We start from the raw sequence: 20,577 nt of genomic DNA on the forward strand, positions 1-20,577 counted from the left end.
CCTGTTCCAAATTCCATGGACTAAATACCTACCTGCAAATAAGATCTGCCTTTAATATTACTGTTTTTATCTGATGGTCTGCTCCACTTAAATGCCATAAAGTCATATCTTACGAAAATGGAATACTAGGTAATGAGGCTGCATGGTTAAATGAATATAAATATAGCATATGCATTTTGTAGTTATTCAGTTCTGAATTTGCAGTGAAACGCTCATTATACTTTTCAAGAAGTATCTAAGGGGCAGAACTGATCAATATGTAGTCTCTGATCCTGAAGTTCCTGCAGTCAGAATGATGCACTCTCTGAGAGTCAATGAATTCAATTGGGTTTTGTGTGGGTGGATGTCCCCCATGTATGGATCCAATTGCAGCTCCAGGTTCTTACTGTTCTCTCACTTTCTCTATTGGGTTTTTCTTTGAAATGAAGGATTTTCTGGGCTAAAGTAGTAGCACTCAGACACTATATGACTTCCATTAAGACAGCCAAATTCTGCCCCCATGAACATGTAACACTTGCTCTGAACTCCAATAGAAACATGCCACTCTCACCTAACACCTGAGTTTGGTCCAAAGAGTTTAATGAATTTCAAAGACAGAAAAATGTAGTTTGTACCATTTATAAATTGGAGCTGGCAGACTTCCAGTGATGAGGCTCTGTTTTGTAATTGGCTTGCATGGGACTTTCTTTGATAGGCTATTGTCTGAATAATTTTTTTTCTTAAATATGAATTGTAATTGGAGCAGATTCTGTTTTGCTTAACTTTTAAAAGGCAAATCTTAAGTATCTATTAAAAGTTTGAATATTTTTCTACAGCTCTTTAGATTCATTTTTGTCTTTAAACTTTAAAATCTAACTAGGTGTCAGAGAACACAGATTTTACTCGTTTCCTATTTTTCTTGCCTTCATTCACCTGGATTGGTATTCTCCTGCTTTCTACCCTGCAGCAATCTCCATAGTGGGATCTGTTGTTTTCATAAGTCACATGGCTGAGAGTGAAGCCAACCCTCATAAAAGAAATATGCATTGCCTTCTGAATGGTCCTGATGATGACTGAAAATTAAAATAAATAAAGGATGTGGTGAATTCCATTGCATTTCAAACAAAATCTTGTGTTTTGGTGGGGGTTGAGGGAAGGTGGGCTTCTCTTTGGACCAGAACATCACCATGATTAATGAAGTACATTTTGCTTGTAAAGATGGTAATGACATAAAAAGCAACTAGCTTCCAGTTCTGAAATACCCATTCTCATTGAGGCAGGGCTTTCATTGAGGTCAGTGGGAATTTTGCCTGAGTCAGGGCTTCAGGATTGTTCTGATAGTGTCTCATTTAATGAATTTCAAAGAGATCCCATTTCATGGCCAGACAAATACCTTTGTAGTCTCTCACACTGAAAGTGAAAATACTTCCTGTGCCCTTGATCTGGTTTTTAATGCTTTATTTTATTTTTTTTAAATTTTTTTTAACACTTTAAAGCTCATTCTGCAGGATAACATTATAATTGAAATGAATGGAATATTTTAATTGAGAGGCTAGCATGAAATATATAAAAATGCATTTTAATATGGAAATGGACATTTATACCATTACTTAGTAGGAATAGGTCTATGTAAAGACAAGGGTAAGATTGTTACAATAGCTCTCAGCCTTTCTTTCCTTTATGTGAGCCTGTTTCCTAACAGTACAGGACTTCTAATAATAGTGGCAATGACTATGCTTATGTATCCATCAATTCTCAAGTCAAGTGGGCTTGGGGAAAGTGGTAACACAACCAAAGAGATACAGCCACAATAGTGGCTTGTGTGGAAGATTCCACTCCCCTCCCCTCACTATATGCCAGGGGATTTCAGCAAGCACAGAACATTTTGTGAATCTATGTCCCTTGGCATGGTCCAGCTTTGGAGAGAAAGTGGGGAGGGGAAAGGTGTTCCCCTCTCTCAGCAACACTTGTGCTGTCTTGTTTATGTCCCCTTTAAAAGTGACTGTCGGCTTTGTACATTCCTGCTAGTTGCCCTAGTCTTCAGTCTCAACTTTTAAAAACAACATCACACCAGAACTGAGCTCATATGGAGAAAAAATGCAGTCCTTTTAGAATGCTTTTTTTTTTTTTTTTTTTTTTTTTAAAGCACAGCATGTTTGGCTTTTTTAGTCACTGGCAGTCTCAAGATAAAGCTCTTCACAGAGCTTTGCAAATAACCTTAACCTCCGGTGACCTCTTGCTGAAGTGAGAGGTAACTCATTCACCATAATGACTCAGTTCATTACTTGCACTGCCCCTTGTTCTGAAATATGTGTTTTTTGCATAAAGTGCAGTCCCCACAGTTTGAGCTGTGATTATAGTATTACACAGTGAGCTTTGATTAAAACAAAGGGCCATATTTAAAATAATTAACTAGTGTCATCAATTTTTGATGCAAAAGTACTCAAATTTGTATACAGAGAGTACTTGATCACAGAAGTCAGGAATTGTACATCCACTTTGGGGTTAGTGAGTGCATATAATAATAAATAGCAATTTATGTGTTGATATCAAATATACCTTGAATGTGATGAGTTGTCCCATATTTGACATCCATATTTGTATTTCCCTCAACTGAAAACATTAAAAAAATGCAAAACAAAAATTGAAACGCTACTTATCTCTAGGTAGAAGGCTCTCTGCAGAGGAAGGATGATCCATTGACTAAGGCACTAACCTGAAACTTGAGGGACCTGAATTCAATTCCTTACTCTGGCACAGACTTCCTGGGTGACCTTGGGCAAGTCTCTTAAACTATATCTATACAACCTCCGGCAATGAGCCTCCCAGCCTGGGTTGTCAGACTTGGTCTAGCAAGGCTCATGCTAGCAGTGTAAAAATAGCTGTGTAGACAGTGTTTTCAAGTTGCTGCTCAGGCTCTGAAGCACACTTCCCTACCTAGGCTTCAGAGCATTGTCAACACAGCTATTTTTTTAGAGCTTGTCACAAGCTCCCTAGCCCAAGCCTGTTGGGCTGGGAGTTTTACTGCCATGGGCTGTGTAAACATACACTTGGTTTTGTCTACACAGCAGCTGGGAGTGTGCTTCTCACTCTAAAAGACAGATATGCGCTAGCTCTGCTCAAGCTGGCTCACTAAAAATAGTAGTATAGTCCAGGGTATCATGAGCAGTGGCTCAGGCTAGCCACCTACATACATAGCAAGGGGGACCAGTTGGATTTGTACTCAGGTGGCTTGCCCAAGCTACTCCTGGTTTTACTGCTATTTTTAATGCACTAGTTTAAGCGCATGCCTATCTACCCAAGCTGGGACGCATGCTCCCAGCTGCAGTGTAGACAGTAGCCATCGACTCTGTACCTACATTTCCCTTCTGTAAAAATGGGGATAGTAGTACTTCCCTATCTCACAGAGGTATTGTGTGGATAAGTAAATGCTTTAGATTGTGAGGCACTCAGACACTATATGACTTCCATTAAGATAAGCATATAATAAAAAAACCCTAGGCAAGCTACATTGCAGCTGTGCTTAGATTTGGTGAGTTCTTGACCTAGAGGCGGAGTGGGGGGTTAGAGACAGTGGTTACTATGAGTGAATATAATTTTGAGCATCATGTTTCCCTGTATGTCTTGTGTATACTATTCTTATCACACACTATTCATAACTTGTGAACATATAGATATGAAAACCTGCTCTAAGGAACTCAGTTTGATTTTAGATAGGGTCATGGAGTGGGGGTAACAATGTGGGGGGAAATGGTGTGGGGGACAAAGCACAAGAGTTGGAGATCTGGGGTGGAGTAGTTCAAGGATTGGTTGCTGATCTGCTTTTTAGTTAGTATCTATATAACTGATCCAGCACATGGAGTAAGCAGCAGCAAGCCCTAGGCCAAAACTGTGTGTCAACACCCTGTTCCTGCAGTGAAACAGAAGGGGGGATTCCTGATCCATGTGGTCTGATTATGCCAAAGGTACATTTACTCTGAGATCAAGAATTCCAAGTAATTGGAGGAATAACACAATAGGCAATGCCCTTTAAAGCAAACTCTTACATTCTAGATAGTCCTCAGAGAATTCTAGTGTCATGCAGGAAGGAATTGTTCACAGTTCTGATTACTGCTTAACACTTAAATATGCTGCTGTGGAAGATCAGTGTGGTCCACAAGTGAAAGAGTGACAAAGCCATGGCAGAAATCACTGTCTTCAAAAAGCTAGTATTCAAGCATGCTAGACAACAGGAATTTGAGGAACACTCTTTCTAAAGATCAAAGTGACTGTGTAACTAGGGATATCAGTTTGAAGATTGAATCCTCAACATGAAAAATAAATGTTAGAAAAACAACTGTGCATTCCTTTATTCCTTATTTTAGTTTCTTCTCATCTGTCTTTAATCTGTTTTCTCTCTCCTAGAGAGCTTGTTCTGTTGCTCTGATTCCTTCAGGGTATCATGTTTGCTTAATTGCAAAAATAAATAAATAAAAAAGCTCCACATCCAAAACAATACTTTATCTGTAGTATATTGGCAGCATAATTGATTTTTTTGGTCTGTTGGCTGAAATGACTGATTTTTCAGTTCAGATTGACGTGCAATTATTATGCCCAGTTTTCAACCTTTCCAAAAAGATCAAGCTTTCTAAACCTTTTACCATTTTTTGTTGCTCTCCTTTGGATGCTGTACAGTTTACCCCATTCCTAAAGTATGGCTCCCAGTATTGGAGACTGTACTCCAGCTGAGGCCTCATCAGTAGGGAGCAGAGTAGGACAATTGTCTCCTGTATCTTGCATGCAACACTCTGCTAATACACATAAGAATATTAGTCTTTTTAGCAACTGAATCATTAACTAGTATTCAATTTGTGATTCCCTATAATGCCCAGCATCATGACTGGGATGAGGATGGTCAGAGCAAGAGTTGGGAGTCAGGTTCTGGGAGGTCCGATTCAAGATAGGCCAGAAGATTAACTGAGTCAGGCATCAGGAGTCCAGCAGGGTCAGGGTTGTGCACCAGGTTACAAAAAGAAATTGAATAGCGAAGCTGAGGACAAACCAGGGTCGGAAGCCATAGTCTACTGTATATCGCAACCAGGGTCTAGAACAGAGACAGGCAGGCAATCTGTGGTGTTGCTTGGACAGCTCCCCTGTATGGCTTCCTGGTTTAAGTACTGGTATTTGCCATTCAGGTCCTACTGGGTGGTACTTCCTGCCTAGCCTAGTCTTGCAGGGTCCTCCTGTGGTGATGAGGGGGAGTCAGTGGCCCAAAACCCCATGGTTGCAGGTTCTAGCTCTGCAGGTTCTAAAACCCAGCAAGCAAGCAAGCGGCTGCTTAGGGGGGGGGGGGGGCAGGGGGGGCTGGTGACCTGCCCCGCCATGCCTGCGGCCCGGGGCCGAGCGGGCGGCGACGGACGGACCGCGCCGCCCGCGCGGGAGGGGAGGGGAGGCTGCTCGGCTGGGGCCGGACCTCCCGCAGCAGCCGACCTGAGGCAAGAGCCCCGCCGCCCCGACCGCCGCCGCCGTCCGCCGTGCCGCGGAGGTTGTTGTTGTCCCCGCTTCGGCTCGAGCTCCTCAGTGCATGCGTCGCGCTCGTCCGTCCCCCCTCCCCTGGCTGCCTGCCGGAGGAGGGAACTCAGCCGGGGAAGGGGACCCGCCGCTGGGGCGGCGCAGCACACCGCGCTGCCTGGGGCAGCCTAATTTCTAGAGCCGCCCCTGTCTAAAACCCAGTCTTTTCAGCAATGCTTTTTGTCTTTATTGAATTTTATCTTGATTTCAGACCCGTACTCCAGTTTGTCAAGGTTGTTCTGAATTAATCCTGTCCTCCAACATGCTAGCACCCTTCTCAGATTGGTGTCATCTGCAGATTTTATGAACATACTCTCCACCCCATTATCCAAGTCACTAATTTAAATATTGAATGGTAGTGAACCCAGGATAGACCCCCTGCAGGACCCCATTAGATACGTGACCCCAGTTTGACACCAAACCATTGATAACCACTCCTTGAGTACAGTCTTTCAACCAGTTGTGCACCTATTTTACAATAATTTCATCTAGACTGCATTTCCTGAAATTGCTGATGTCATGTGATACTGTGTCAAAAGCCTTACTAAAATCAATACATCTAGCATATAGCAATATAGAGCATGTCTACAGCTCCCCTTCCCCGCCACCTCCTCCACTAGGCCAGTAACCCTGACAAAAGGAAATTAGGTAAGTTTGGCATGATTTGTTCTTGACAAATTCACAATGGCTATTACTTAACCTTTATGTGCTTGCAAATGGATTGTTTAATAATTTGTTCCACTATTGTTCCAGGTATCAATGTTAGGCTGACTAGTTTATAATTCTTTGGGCATCTTTGTTCCCCTTTTTAAAGATAGCTAGTGTGCTTGCCCTTTTCTAATCCTGTGGGATCTCATCCATCCTTTGAGTAGTTCAAAGGTAGTTGCTAATGGTCCTAAGATTGTTTCAGCTAGTTAGTTAAGTACCCTATGGTGCACTTCACTGCCAATTTAACTAAATAATCTTTAACCTGGTCTTTCCCTATTTTGACTTGCACTCCTTCCCCCTATGGCAAACCCAGGACAAATGGCTACAAAGGGAGGGGTAGTAATTAGTCCCAGGGGTTTAAAAGGCCTCTCCCAATCCACTGAGGAGAGATAACCAGGGGGAAATAAGGTTCAGCTGGAAAAGGGGTTACCAGGGAACTAATTAGGTTCAGCTGGCTCCAACCGCTGGAGACCTTTTTAAACCCTCCCTGGGGTGGAAGTAGGGGGGAGAGTGAGAGAAGTAGGGAAGCTGCCAGTGAGTAGGTGCAGCAAGGCTCTGAAGTCTTCCAGCAAGGAAGGCTGCACTCTGTCCCCAGAAGGGGAGAAAACAAGCACAAGGGACTGACTGAGGGAAGGATTAGCTAGACCCTGTGCTACCAAGAAGGGTTTGCTTTGCCCAAGCCTGTGTCTCCAAGGCTAAAAAGGACTCAGCCTGCTGAGGAGAAGAAGGTACTTTGCCACACCCCTTATTGTTTATTATTAAATGTGTTAAGTATCTGGTCACAGTTTATCTTTTTAGTTAAGACTGATGCAAACCAGGCATTCAACACCTTAGCCTTCTTGATGTCATCCATTATTAAATCTCTTTTCCTGCTAAGTAGAGGACCTATGCTTTTTTCATCTTTTGTTTGCTCCTAGTCTATTTATAGAAGCAGCAAAGAATCCTGTGGCACCTTATAGACTAACAGACGTTTTGCAGCATGAGCTTTCGTGGGTGAATACCCACTTCTTCGGATGCAAGCAGTGGAAATTTCTTGCATCCGAAGAAGTGGGTATTCACCCACGAAAGCTCATGCTGCAAAACGTCTGTTAGTCTATAAGGTGCCACAGGATTCTTTGCTGCTTCTACAGAACCAGACTAACACGGCTACCCCTCTGATACTTGACAGTCTATTTATAGAACCTCTTATTGCCTTTTATGTATCATACTAACTGTAACTCATTTTGTGCCTTAGTCTTTCTGATTTTTGTCCCTACATACTTGTACTATTATTTTGTACTCCTCCTTAGCAATTTGTCCATATTTCCACTTTTGGAAAATCAGAAAATTACCAACCAGCTTTATTTTTCTTTTTATAGAAGGAGCTTGACAATTATCTCCCACCCAAAAGAAATAAAAGCTTTCCCTTTAAAAAAACAATAAAACAAAATGGAGTAACTTGCAGGCACCTCATCATCAGGCTTTATTACAAAATAATTGATATTTTTTAATTTACTATAACATGTCTGCAACAAAATGGCTCTCCAGCTCTACTCACCTACATTCCTCCAACACCCCAGTATTAGGATGCAGGTTCATGATATAAACCTTTCCTAGATATAAAAAGTTCATGCAGCTTTCCTAGATATAAAAATTTTCAACTTCTGGCTACACCTGCACTAAGGTGTACAAATTGCTCCTAAGTGCTTGGAAGGACTTGTGTATCCTATATACACCCTACAAGGTTAAGATTTGTACTTCCTATCAAAACAAATAAAAATGTTTTTCAGCAAGGTGTGTAGCTGCAATGTGTTTCCTGTTCCATGAACCTTTCCATCCTATCCCAGCAGATATTGGTCACAATCTTTTTATAGCAAGATTAAAATGCCAAATATAAAATACTAAGTTAGATGCTCCCATGCTTCATACTGTTTCTGTACTTTTTACATGACTGTTTATTACAATTAAACACTGGATTTTTTGGCTAGTTTATTTTTTAACAAATAAGCAATTTGTTTTCATTTTAAGTCAATTGAAGTTTTATTTATTTGCCTGATTTATTATATACATTCTTTGCAGAGGCATGGAATGACTGGTGATGGTTTTTATTGTGCATTTTATGTGACAGAAAAGCTACAGTCTGCTCTTAAATCAGAAAGAAACACTGAAGCATATAGTATATAGAGGGGTGACATTACTAGAATGTCAGAGAGAGAGAGAGAGTCCCACAGGCAGTCTAAGCATGATGGGTGCTGGAAGCACTCCCGAAGCTAATCTCACAGATGTCACTGCTATAGAGGTTCATGGAATATATGAATTTGTCATTTGGGTTTTGTGTTTTGTAAACACACATCTCAGTTTGTGGATGTGGGTATCTCCGATTGCTTTTAGGGACTGAGAAAGAAAAATATACTATAGCATTACTAGGAGATTCAAGTACAAGATTTGAGTTTGCTGCAGTGAAATTGCCTTGGCCTCTTATGTGTGGAAACATGCTTTCCAGTGCAGGTAGCTAGACATGCACCAACTTCACTTGAGCTAATGGGCTAAAAATATTAGTGTAGCTGGGGATAGCATAGACAGCAGCTCAGGTTAGTTGCCCTAGTATGTGCCCAGGGATCTGGGTGGGTATGTTTCAGTGTCTGGGTCCAGCCATCACCCATGCTACCCCTAGCTACACTACTATTTTTAGCATGCTAGCTCGAGCAGAGCTAGCATAGATAAATCTACATAAGCTGGGAATTAAACCTCCCACCGCAAATGTAGACCTACCCAAGGATGTGATGTAGTTAGTGACCCACCATTATATAGTTACTGAACCATGCAGAAACTCCACATATGATCAGTGAGGGTGTAATTTGCATAATTATTTTAAAATAACTTTCAGTATGTAAAACTTTGGCTACGGCCCTTAGAACTCATCTCCATAAATCTGTAACAAATATAGCTGCCTCAGTTTCTTGCCCCTCCCCACTCTATTACCTAACATCTTCCTTCCTTTTTACCTTCTTATTGGTTGCTTTTTACTCCTGAGGAAGGTTAAAGTCGTCTGCACACATACATAAGTAATTTCTTTTAAAATTAGTGTTTAATTAAAAAAAGTTTCCTCATTGAGCTTCAGAAACAGAGATGAATGGGGAAGGGGATGTAGTCCAGTAACTCTTGCACAGATGCATGTTTCACCTGCTAACTAAATTTGGACTCGTGAAATGCTAACTTAGACATGGTGAATGAAGGTGGATGATGGATGATGAGTGAATGTGAGGTGGGAACAGAGAGCTTTTAAAATGCATGTATTTAAAATAAAATTATTCCCATGTGTAGAGTGTTACCCTTCCTAAGCAGTAGGTGGCTCAGAAGAGAGAAGCCTTTAATTCCTCCAAGGTAAGTGAGAGGCATATTGGCAAACAAGTATAGGAAAGTTTGTTTTGCTTCTGATTCTGCACTATTTGTCCTTCGTGTAAAAGAAGGAGTTGACCTTTAGACCACTGATCCTCTAATTGACTCCATGATCCTTTAGCCCTATAAAGAGACCCATTGAAGTCACTAGGGACATGTGTGGATGTGAGACCAATTACAAGATGGGGACCTTTCTAAGCACTATAGTTGACCAACATAGGCTACTTAAAAAAAACAAAAAAACCCTCTGGACTCCCTCATTCCCCAACACAGCAAAATTTAACCTGGAGATCACACAGCATGGAGGACTTGCATCAAAAACCATTTGAGGGGGTAAGTTAGAATATCAGACAAGAGTACAATGTCCATCTAATTTGGTGATGTCCAATGTTCCTTATATTGCAGAAGACCCAATTTGCAGGCAACTGGTACATGTTTTGCATATGTCAGTAAGCTAAAAACTAACTGCAAATACCAGAGCTCATCCATTATTTCAATTACTCTTCCCTAATCACATGTATACCCGTTTTTAAATGAAAGTAGTACAGAATATAAAATGTTCTGATCAACAATAACTCTGCTCTCAACAAAGCTTTGTTATGCTACAGAAGAACGGTAAATACTGTTCCAACAATTGTTTTGAAGGCACCAGTGATTCATTGTGTCACGAAAGCTCAAGGGCCAGAATGTTTGGCTATTCTTTGCTTCCTCAATAGTACTGGAACTGTAAATCACATCACCAAATTATAGAACATATCAAAGGGCAAGTCATTGACTGTATTTGTTTAAATTTAGACTTTATCCAGCATCAAAGTAATTCAAAGTGACCAGCAGCAATGTGGGTTTTCAGAGTAGCTTGTGCTGAACTGGTTTACTCAATGCAGCTTGCATGTCAGAATGCTGGACAACATTATGTTGCCTGCAAATATTTCCTTGTTTCCCTGACTAGCTCCAAGATGACGCATGGTTTCTTCTTGTGCAAAGATCTACATGTTGCTCTAGGGCAAATACTAAAATTGAAAAGCTTGCCATTGGTCCTGTCTTTAGCTCATTACTTCAGATTTACTCATAAGAAAATAGGGAAGAGGAGGCAGAATTAGTTGTATTCTAGGTTTAATAATGCAATTGAAGGATTTTATATACCTTCTGATGACCTATATGGTTAGTGTCAAAATCTAGACTGGTCATTGCTCTGTAAAACCAATTGCAATCCTCCTATATAGAAGATATTGGTTAATCTGTGCAGGGCATGGAAGGCTCACCAGAAAATTAGAACTAATAACACTAAGCAGTACAAGAAAGGCATAAATAATGTTTGTAGTGTGTTATGTAAAAGCAAAAATAAAATTATCCGCGGTTCATAACAATGAGAACAAAACTTATAACCTTTTCGCTTCCAGACAAATCTAAGCTATGCAGTCTCTGCAGAACATGAACAGAAGTGGGGAAATAGTTTTCACTTTCTAATCCTCTACAAAAACTCCCATTCTAGTTCAACTTTTTCACAGAAGATACTTCTTGGGTTTTCACATCCCTCTCTGAAATTGCATGAAGTTGGTTTTTTTTAAGAAAGCACAAAAATCTATCTCACTCACACAAGAATTAGCAATATATTTTGCATTATAGTTGATGACACTTCTTTCATCTCTTTGCCCAGCCCTGAATTGTAGCATCCTGGAACAAATCTCACTCTAAAGTGCCTTGCTGTAAGCAATTGTCATGGTTGTAGACCTTACCTTTAAAACTTTGCATTTCCCTGAGACATGTCCTAGAGTCAATGGAAAAAGGACTTTCACATATGAGGGAGAATACCCTTTTAACTACAGCTGCCTCGCTGAAATAGTGGAATTTCACTGTATTTCAAATCTCAGATACTGAATCTTGTAGCAAATGGATTCAATGAGACTAGTTAGTGTAAGAAGTAAATTAGAAGTACAACAGTTATCAGTATCTGAGCCTATATAGATGTTAAGAAGCTGAAAGATAATATGCTTCAATGCTTACATGATACAGATTTTCAGAGATTTTTTTTGAAGATTTTTCTCTAGGGCTCTTTAATTTCTCCAGTGCTGCCAGATTTGAGGGCATTGAAAAGACATTTTAATCTGGCAGAAACTTTTGTTCCAGGCACCTACTTACCATGATGAAATGCCCAAGATGGAGAGAGAATAATTGGTTGTCATTAGTCTGAGTCTGATAGGTAAGGTGATTGTAGGTTATGCAAGAAAGATGTAATAAGAAAGCATGTAGGTCAGTTATTTGAGACTGTTGCCATGAGTAACTGGCTTAACCACATTTTAAAATAATTGAAGATAAACAGAAGCTGGTTTTATCAGTAAATATAAGAATATTACACAGAAACAAATGAAAAGCAGTATTTCCAGCACTTTGCATGGAATTTCCAAGAATAGTCCCAAATCTTAGTTGAATATAATACAGTAAAAATGTCTATAAAAAGTCATAGAAACCTTGGGAATAGGTGGTTGTGTCAGGTTGTGTTAAAATAAATGTTCCTCACAGCCATGCAACTCCATTTGCTTGTTAGAGGGGTCATGGGTTTACATTTTGGAAGGCAGTAATCCTAGATGGGGGAAATAAAATCCAGTTGTGACAGTCTTCCTGAACCTGTCAGTCAATTTTATAATTCCCTCTTAGCTTGATCAAATGAGTCCTGTCTCTTTAAGGGAGACAGTGGGCTGGTGCCAGGTTGATACTTTAAGCAAGGACAATTAACATAATAGGTGGTCACAAATTGGGGATGGAGTGAAGGAAAGCTTTCTTTAGAAATAAGATGTGGAAAGTGTACAGGAAAACAAATTTTAAACTACTTGTTCAGTGCAGTGATTCCAATGGGGAGAGTGGCTTTGTTACAAATACAACAGGCATTCACCTATACAGACACCTGGAATATACTGTTTTGGGGGCTTGAGGACTGATGATGAGTCAGACACAACAGAGTAATGAGAGAAGAGTCATAGCACTGGGAATCGGGTGTGGGAGGGTGGGTGGGGGAAGATGACACCTATCTTCAGATTGGAAACTGTGTCTGACAGGCAGCCAAACCTGAAGGGGGTCTGTGACACAGGACAAGCTGGAACACAGAGACAAGTAGGTATTTTAACAACATGTATATAGGTTTGAGAGTTATAGTATGCATTACATAGCTACTCCTTCTTTTGTTTAAATCTGACAATTTGCCTATATTCTTAACGTGTCCTGTTTCAATACAACTCCTCTGATTTTAGGCTTTGTTTGGAGGCTTCAAATAGGTTATGAAAAACCTTTTAACCTAAAAGATTGAGAAGGAAGGGTGTCTAGGGACCACTATGCTCAGGTTTCTCAATCAAATGGACTAGACTAAGGGATCCTCTGACATATGGCTTGTAAGGGCTGTGCTAGGCTAGGGATGGTACTGGTTGCATGCACAACATCCACTTCCTTCCATGAAAGTGTCACAGATATTAATCTAAGCCTCTATCCTCTTTCCTCTGTATCCACCAATGGCGAATCTTTGGATTTTTTTTCAGAGGTGGGAATGATCTGGGCCCCCATGATGCATAAGAAATACCTCGTGTGACACTGATGTGTTTATATTTCACTTAGCAATTCTATCTAGTAGCTAGGCACTAAATTATTAGCGTACATTACTGAAAGACCCCTTATGAGATTCATTGTAGTTAGTAACGTGTCCTCTTTACTGGCCTGGATTTATATTTCGTTCTGTTTGGATTGGGACATCTACATCAGCAGCCGTTCACCTAGAACAATCCTTTCCAATTCTTGTCCTTCAGGCCTTTCCGATATGACATCCACATTTTCACCTTCTCTAGCAATACACTTTGGCACCAGCACTAACCTGTCCTACACATCTATAAGGTTATCTTCTTGTTTGCCATGCCATTTTATAGAACCTGCTATGTGAGGCTCTTGAAACACTTTACAAACATTAACATCCGCAACACTCTGTGAGAAGGCACTAGTACCTCCATTTTACTAATGGGAAAATGATGGCACAGGTGAAGTGATTTGATCAAGGCCACATAGCAAATCAGGGACAGAGCTCAGATTAGAACTCAGGAGTTTGATTACTAATCCTGTGATCATTCCTCTACACCATACTGCATTAATGCTCTTTTGGCCACATGGATCCAGTTGCAGGATTGGGATTACCCTTGCCAAATCACAAGTTTTAATGCTACCATGCCAGTTAACTTTGCTTTTATTATTATTATTTTGGATTACAAAGCCCCAAAGAGATTACAATATAAGGCCATGATCCTACAGATGCTTACTCCCAAGCATAGAGGCAATGGGAGTGAATGGGTTAAATCATGGTAGTAAGGGCTAGATTTACAAAAGGAATCAGGATTCTAACTGCCACCTGACTGGCTGGTCTACATCCAATTTCTGTAATGCTTTGACTATATTGGTTGAGAAATCAGTATAATTAAAGCAATACAGCCCTTAGTGTGCATGTCGTTATCACAAAGGTCCCAGAATAAGCTACTATGGCATAAGAACATTTGTACCAATATAACTACATCCATAGAAGGGTTTTTTATGGTTTTAAGTATCTGTTTCTAAACTGATATAGTTAAAATATTACAAAAATTACTTGGAAACTTTCCCAACCCTTGTCTGAGGTTGTAAGAGGAAGATGAGATGTGCACAGTTGTATGATTATGTACACATTGCTTCCTGGTTTTAATAATTGTTTTATTGATAAAAAAATCAGTTTGTTTTTCCTTTTTGCTCCTGTCATAGGGTGTGCCTGCCCTATAGGGCCCCCTGCTGATTTAGTGTTGCACTGCACATACTCCCTGCCTCAGTTTCCCTTCTTAGAAAGCCAATAACTCCAGGAACTCTTGACGCTTGATTAAAAAATATGATTCTCGGGGCTGGTTTCACTATAAAACCTGATACAAAAAAGTCCCAAACATAGTCTCCAGTTCCAGTTCTCCCTCTTCTCAGGCAGCACCTGCTTTCTGCTCTCTGCAGTTTTCCCAAGAAACTTTCCCCAGTCTGCCGACTGACTCTCATCAGGAATTTCCTCATTTTCATCTCCTCGCTAGGTTGTTCCCTGATCTTTTATAGCTCCCAGGTGTGGCCCCACCCTCTCATTGGCCAAATTGGAGCACCTGCTCTGGCACAGGAGATCTGGACCTATGTCACTTACTATGTCCAGCAATCCTGTGACAACTCCAATGTGTATTTGTTTTCTTTTTCTAAAAAATCTTTAATCTATTTAAAAGAAGTATAAGTTTGCATTGAATTGGGTGACTTGAGATAGAAAAGGAATTGGGTTGGAAAATGAGCTAAATCTCCAGTTCTATAACTGTATCCATGTGGGATCAAGTGTCTGCCCATATAGAGCTGTGTGCAGGATGTGACGAGAAAACATAGATTTTGGATAGCACAGGTTTGTGAGAGATGGTATTGCAGCTTAACAGACTATATCCCCTAGTACTGATCAGGCAGCATGATAGCACATACCAGCACTACAGCCCTCTGGTTCACAATAATTATTTGGAAACCCATTTGCTCCAAAATGAAATCATTCTACTTTAAATGGATTGTTAAACGTTTAAGCTTTGTTTTAGCTACTTCTTGTAATTAATGATCAGTTGAGCCAAAGAGTATAATCTCTGATACCAGGCTACTGCACCCCACCATGTTTTCCAGGTCTTGCATGCAAGTGTCGATTTCTTGAAGAGATTGAGTCCATGTTTATTTCAAGCTACAGGAAGGCCTCATAACACTAATGCTCTTTAGTTATGATTTATGAATGCATTATATTGATTTTTGGAATGTCTTGTAGATCCAGTTAATACATCTCTTGAGATTTCATAATAAATGATGTGGAGTCAGTTATTGAGTGCCTTGAGGTAACAAAATCCCAATGAGCTACTTACAAGACTTAAAGGTTTATTATAAAAGGAAAAATGATTCCTGTAAAATAAAACCCCAAATTGCTTCCTGAACAAAAGTTCGTGTCCATGTATCACAGGGAACAATTCTGCCCTTTTAGAGACATAATCTAGATGTCCTCTCTAGACCTTAACCATCTCTTTTATCTGTAAAGTAATTCACTCAGTTTAAGTACATACATTTCTGCAGAGATTCTAGAACATGAGAACAGCCATACTGGGTCAGACCAATGGTCCATCTAGCCCAGTATCCTGTCTTCCAACAGTGGCCAATGTGTAACATTCAAAAGGAATGAACAGAACAGGGCAATCAAGTGATCTGTCATCTAGTTCCAGCATCTGGCAGTCAGAGGCTTTTGTAAAAAGCTGACTTACACATGGAAAACTAAGCAACAAAGAAAACTTAAACAACAGGTATGTAAGAATAAAGACTGTAGTGCTGGTATGTATCAAGAGTCATCATGGTCCAGAGAATAGGACAATGGCCTGGCAGTGAAGTGACTTGGGTTTCATATGTGGTTTTGCCACTGACCTGCTGTGTGACTTTAGGCAAGTTACTTTGCTTCTTTGTTCCTATCTTTCTTTTCCCTCCTTTTGTCAATTGAGATAATATACTCTTTGGAGCAGACCCCAGAGTGATTGAGCCTGAATCTTAGTTACAGCCTCTAAGGACTAAGATAATATAAATAATTCTGCACCAAAGTTATCAATTTGAACAACCCTGATTTTTTGGGTACATTTTGATCAAGATCTGGATCTAGACTTTGGGCCAGATCAGCAATCTAATTCTGAGTGCAAAAGACTCTTTCCCAGTGTCAGTTCATTTGAGGGTAACTTGTGAGAAACACTAAATCAACTTCCAAAATCAATTTCCAGCATTCTGAAAGAAAATAGGACCCAAATCTATGTATTAAATATAGCCAAGTAAGGTATTCAGGAGGAACATACAACAATTTATCTTCAAATGTAAAGAACTCATTGCACAGCTGAATCCGTAATGATCCATGGTCTTGCATAGAATGAAGTTGCTACTGTGTAGAGACGAGCTGTGGATGTGGGATATGGCCTCGGCCTAGCTCACGCATCTTTTCTTGTCTTCTCTCATCTTCAGTGGATATTTAAATAGGATCATTCTTCAAGGAGTTTTTAATGCATAATCATAGACTGTCTATTTTTACCTCTAAGTAAAGTTTAATTGGGTAAAATGGATATGAAAAAATTCAGCATCAAAATCTGTTTCAAGTCAGCTGATTCACTTATCCCTAATGCTTTTTTGGGACCAAGGCATTTTGCAAAGTTTGGTTCATGAATGTATTTAATGAGTGCCAAGCATCAAGGACCCAATCTTATGTGGTCCCCTCAACTTCTTTTAATGTGCATGAGAGTTAAATGTTCAACACTTCACAGGACTGGGCTCCTGCTCAGGCTTCTGTGTGGGGATTCTTGGGATGAAATCTTGGCCTTATTGAAGTCAGTGGTGAAACTCCTGTTGACTTCAGTGAGGCCACAATTTTACACTCAGACATTGAAGACAGTAGGCACCCCATTTACTACCTGCCATTAGTTTTAACAACTCTCCTCAGCCACTGTCCCCAAATATGTGTTTCAAACAACTAAAATGAAGTCTCAAAAAGCCTTTCAGCCTTTCAGAAGTAAGTCTGGAATCTAACGATTTAATAAAACAATGATGGGATTAAATATTTCAGTGAAAATCCAAACTATGGGCTAAGCCCTATAAATCTTCCTCATTCATAAGTCTATTTCCATTCAGTGGAATATTGACCAAGTATAACATGGCTGTCTGTAAATATTTGTAAAAATTTGACCCTCCCTGTAAATATGCCCCTTTCTACAAAGAAATGACTTTCTCTGATGCTGTAGCTTTCAGAAATGCACTGACAATAACAATATGTTTATTTACTTTTGCACCATGTGTTCAACAGCAGGAGCATTTCTACATGTAAATAAAGCTGGAAGAGCAGTCATGAGTCATGAAGTCAATGTTATCAGAATGTGATTGAGTTAATTTACTGTGCTGTACTAGTGCATAAATGTTAGGTGCTGTGGATATGCTTAATCTCCAAGAGGGATACAACAAATAAAACTGATTTTTTTCCCATTCAAATAAACTGTACCAGTTTATACATGTTTAGGTTGTTTGCAATAATGGAAGAGGTTCACTTCATTTTAAAATACTAAATGGAGAGTTTAACCAAGGCAGTCTTAGTCACAAATATTGAGAAGTTCCTTGCACAAGATTTTTAGAGAAAAAGTCCTTTCCAACTAGAGAGACCATTTCTATTACGAGATCTATACATTTTGTTTAATTAATACTAGGCATCAGTGAGGTCCAATAATAGAAATAACCATAAACTCATTCATCTGTGCTGTAGCTTGAGTGGTTTTGTTTTTATATTAGGATGTTGCTATATAATTTTGAAAATAAACTCTCATATTTTCATGACTTAAAACATTTGTTGTACTATCTACCTCACACTGGCCAACTTCTTGTGGCCAAAAAAAAGTGGAATCACTATTTGCATAAATCACTTATGGATGGTGCAAGAGCTTCCATCTCTCTCTCACTTGGTGTGGATGGGAATCTCAATGTCATGGACTGTATTTTCCAGCTTAAAGGGTCAAGGGCAGGACGTGGTCGTGAGAGATCCTGGCAGTACATGAAATTGGTTAATGCACCTCTCTCCCTGGCGAGGAGGGTAGTGCTTAGGAAAGGTTCCTAGTGGTCCAGGGGTTACTGGTTCCTCTCCCTGCATGAGGATAAGTGGTGTTCCATTCCCCTTGCTCCCCTTTCAGCTTGTCCCTTTCATGTTAGACAAGAGAGGCTGGCTTGGATAAAACAAATAGGACAACATGGGTGGAAAGGAGAGAATGGGTTTGGGGGGAAATGGCAAGTGGATTTTAAGTGGATGTCAGTTTGCAAGGAAGTAGAAGAGAGAAAGTGAAGCTGGAGAGTGTTTAGGACTGAAAAGTGCCATTTAAGATTTTTGAAATCAGTCTTGGATCCCAGGGGGATCCCAGTATATTTGATAACAATAAGATCAATTCTGGGTTCAGGTGATCAATCTTTTGATCACTATACTCTACCTCAGTCACAGTGCATTTTAAAATGTTTAATTATTATAAAGGCAATTACAAAATTAGAGCATCTAAAATGTGCTGGCCACTTCACTAAAGATATAGAAAGACAATATCTGCCTAAACAGCTTAGAGTCTAAATTCAAGTCTTGCTATCTAAATTGGATATAACAAAGAGAAGAGATCATTAATTTATCACCCATGAGAATGGTGAATTATACTGCATAAAATTAATCATTTTTCTCTGTCCAGCATTTATATTTTATTGCCATCTCAAATAAGATAAAATAACTATGCAGTAAATCTCTTAAATTTGTGTATTCTGCTGCATTTCAAAGCTCTGAAATAATTGTATTATTCATGTGTAATTTATTTACACTCACTTTACAAAGGAGATGAATTTGTGTAACTATAAACAAATGTTATATTTTGCTTTTTTAACCTGAGATTTGTGTTTGAGGCAATCTAGAGTTTTATGTTAATGGCACAACCAAACAAGTGTGCTATATACCTGTGAAAGTGATCCACCAAGTGTACAGAGTGCTAGGACAGAGACACTGACAGAGATGGAGCATGTTTACAATCAGTCTCTTTAGTGTTGCAATTTCCTAAATCCCCACAGTGTTTTGATGGAAAGCAGCACAGCGTACAAGAAGCACAGTGATGTTTATTTCCCCCAACGCTCTGAAATAGCTTGTAATTAAGGCTTGAATGTCTGAAATTACATTTAACTAGCGTCAGTCTGAAACTAAGATCTTAAGAAATAGATTAATAAGAAACTGGAAAAATAAAGATTTTAAAAAGTCCAGATTCACTTGAATTAAACTATTTAACAATCACTAACATAATGCAATACTGACTAATTGGGACTTACTTAGATTTGAACTTCTCACAGATTACTTATTACTCTTCCTCTTCCATTGCAGCCATCTTGCAGCCTTCCAATCTGACATTCTGGGGTACAAAAGTGATGGTCTGAGTCAACACCTGCCTTGAAACCTGTGGTGCCTCACAATGCTTTGTGTGGTAGCTCCCAACCAGGGACCCTCACAAACAATATGTAGGTCACACTGAGAGTCTGTGTATAGCTACAGCCTGCTCCAGTCACACTCTGGTTTCCTCCAGCCTTGGTTACCACTTGCAGGGTGACCGAAACACACTCCCAGTCCCAAATTTCCCCCCAGATGTGTGTTCTGCACTATGTAGCCTTCTCCTGGACACTTCAAGTATTTTAGGTAAGTTGCCCCTTTAGGAAGATCAGTATACAACAGTTTGCTACTTTAACTAAATTGTATGGGTAACTCCATTTAAACACAACACTGGTTTTTTAACTACAAAGAGTACAACTATAAGGCATTGAAATAAAAAATAGTCACAAAAGAAAGATAAAATGCTTTCTAGTGCTAAAACTTAATGAATAGGACTTAGTTCAAGATAAAATTCTCACCAAATGCTCACAGCAACAGGACTGACCCAATTTCAGGTCAGCATCTTTCCCAAAGTAATATGGTTGCTTCTTTTGTCTTAAGTGAAAGAGAGAGAGAGGGAGAGAGATGTTGAGGTGTTTTTGCCCCTCACTTTTATAGTCCAGTCCCCCTTTAAATGCATTTTCCTGAGGGTAACCCCTAGCTCATTCCTACTGTGTGGTTGGAGTTACGGGGTCTCATGGTGAAAGAGGTTTCATGCTTTTTGCTAAGATGCAGATCTGTTTTTCTGTCCCCCCTCACCCCCATCCTTGCTAAAAAATGATCACTTGTTAGGTGATTGCCTATAAGGTTGAAACCTTTTTGTCTTTGAGAAACATGTTACCCAGACATGTTTGGTAAACACATTTCAGACCTAATTCCATTTTATGTTTATAACTTTATGTATAATGTTTCTACACACATTTCATCATATTATTGACCAGTGAGTTATTAGTTTTCAAATGAAACCTCAC

At 39.7% G+C, this 20,577-nt stretch overlaps 2 long non-coding RNA genes across 2 annotated transcripts in view; one reads left to right on the forward strand and one right to left on the reverse strand.

The window, feature by feature from the left end:
* Positions 1-20,577, forward strand: part of LOC120405794 — a 64,229-nt gene that overhangs the window by 37,278 nt on the left and 6,374 nt on the right. The gene's annotated exons all lie outside the window — the stretch shown is intronic.
* LOC120405793 lies at positions 857-20,145 on the reverse strand. Its single transcript, XR_005598883.1, has 3 exons — positions 20,086-20,145; positions 19,513-19,592; positions 857-1,052 (listed from the first exon to the last, which is right to left on the reverse strand). It is a non-coding gene; the product is annotated as an uncharacterized LOC120405793 (long non-coding RNA).

This window comes from Mauremys reevesii, linkage group 5, assembly GCF_016161935.1.
Source record: "Mauremys reevesii isolate NIE-2019 linkage group 5, ASM1616193v1, whole genome shotgun sequence".
NCBI classification, from domain to species: Eukaryota; Metazoa; Chordata; order Testudines; family Geoemydidae; genus Mauremys; species Mauremys reevesii.